The 2,085-nt window shown below is 38.8% G+C and overlaps 1 long non-coding RNA gene across 1 annotated transcript; it reads right to left on the minus strand.

The window, feature by feature from the left end:
- On the minus strand, positions 1–1,558 carry LOC143735580 (uncharacterized). Its single transcript, XR_013203237.1, has 3 exons — positions 1,410–1,558; positions 367–414; positions 1–155 (listed from the first exon to the last, which is right to left on the minus strand). It is a non-coding gene; the product is annotated as an uncharacterized LOC143735580 (long non-coding RNA).
- Between the last annotated feature and the right edge of the window lie 527 nt (positions 1,559–2,085).

The following is a 2,085-nucleotide window of genomic DNA, read 5'->3' on the forward strand; positions in this document are numbered from 1 at the left end:
CTTCAGGATTGGTTTAGACAAATAAATTAGTCTTGCCTTGCCATGGTGTCGATACATATGTGACTTAAAAGTTTGAAAAATCTGAAAAGTGCAAGGGTTAGCTGGGACTTTGAGGTGGTACTGGAACCTGGCGAAAATTGGACTGATGACCAAAACTGAAAAAGACATGACACACAAAAACACATATGACAAAGCCTGTTAGCCACAGCACCAAAGATGAGCAGACAGACAGTTGAAGAGAGAAATTGTAAAAGAAAAATCTGTAGAAATAACAAAAACAGACAATTCAATAATAATAAAAAAAATTAACCTTTAGATTTTAAAACTTTAAGTTTAAAACATTGTAATAACATGGCTAATACTTACAGAAAACTCCTTTCCAGGCTGCAAATAAAATTGCCCCACACTGTAGAGCTGTAAGAAATCAAAATAAATATTATTCAGTTACCTGCTGTGTTGTTTGTTGAGGACATATATCTCATAAATCTGCTTACAATACATCTAAGGTAGGTTAATAAAAAATAAGCTTCACTTGACCTCTCTATATATTCTAACTTGCACTTTTGGCATGCATTTTACTTGTCTTTGTCGCCTAACAGATCATTAACTCTGATAAACTTTTTCAACAATTTACACCTTTATTCATATTTTTAATTAGGCCCTATTATAATAATCATTATAACTGTGCCTCCCGCCTAAATAGAAATGAAGTAAAAGGCTAAACTGGTACCAATAGCCAATCTCTCTAAGCCCAAATCGCCCATTTTGCGTTGCAAAGGAAAGTGCAGTATTTTTAAGCCTTATTTTCACGCGTTTTTGTGTCTAAACGACTTATTCAATTTGGTCCAGTATTGATCATGTTCGTAAAATCCTAAAATCATCAAGTTCGTCATCCGGGAAACGGACTGCAACGCAGATTGAGCAAAATAACGTTATGTCTATTATAAGTGCTTGTTTTTACCACTGACAGGCTCGGATGTTATGGAAAGCATCCCTACAGAGATAACAGTTAGATATTTTTTGTTATTATAAGATCCTTCAAACCTTGTTTGTATGTCCTCCGTATAGGCTATGTCAAATGCAGCAATGTTATCTCGCAGACCATCGTAAAACACATTTAATTAAAACTCAATAGAAACTAAATAAAACTCACAAAAGACCCCTTCGATTTGTCTTTCCACCCTTACAACAATCATCAAGTCTGTTTTGGTCGAAATAAACCGTAAGGTAATGTTAATTCCCAGAGTTAGATTTGAAAATGTCAGAACAAGCAGCGGGGTAAAAGAGCAGATTGATTGTGTTTTTGCAACCGTCGCTGGCTAAACTTCCACTGTCATTTCACATTAAAAGCCATGTACACTATAGCGTAAAATCCTAAAACCTTATTATAAAAGTAAAAATTAACTTACCAAATTTCCAGATATCCACAGAGTAAGATATCCATCCAGTGAGTGACCTGCCGCAGTTGTGCTCTGACGTCAGTCAGGCGGCGCGCGCGCTCTCTGTTTACAGCAACCCTGTATTTTTGCCTGGCATATTACAGCCAGGTTACACCTAGGTTACACTTACAGCAACACTAAAATGTAGCCTACTGTAAAATGTTCCCGCTCAAACAAAATTGCCCAGAATGCAAGGCAAATTACAGTATTTTACTGTACTATAGAAATGCAGTATTGTACTGTAGGTTTTTACAGTACTGTGCTGCTACATCTACAGCGACAGTTAACAGTGTAGTGACGCCCCTGTTTATCACGTTAGTTCTCCTCTCGTGTCTCGAGACGTTAGTTGTCGACTCGCCAGTGTCTGACTCTGATCTGTCTGCTGGGCCGACCGTGCCGTGTGTGATACAGCAGGGCCGGAAAGAGAAATGATTAGTTCATCTCTCGAGTCTCGAGTTCGGGTTCGGCCAGGTCCGAGTCTTTCGTTCTTCCTGTCAGTCCATAGAGGCTATGCTGTCAGTAGCCTACCGGAAAGAGAAATGATTAGTTCATCTTTCGAGTCTCGAGTTCGAGTTCGGCCAGGTCCGAGTCTTTCGTTCTTCCTGTCAGTCCATAGAGTCTATGCTGTCAGTAGCCTACCGGAAAG

This window comes from Siphateles boraxobius, unplaced genomic scaffold, assembly GCF_051911475.1.
Source record: "Siphateles boraxobius isolate OS27281-9 unplaced genomic scaffold, OSU_SipBor_1 13, whole genome shotgun sequence".
Taxonomy (NCBI): domain Eukaryota; kingdom Metazoa; phylum Chordata; class Actinopteri; order Cypriniformes; family Leuciscidae; genus Siphateles; species Siphateles boraxobius.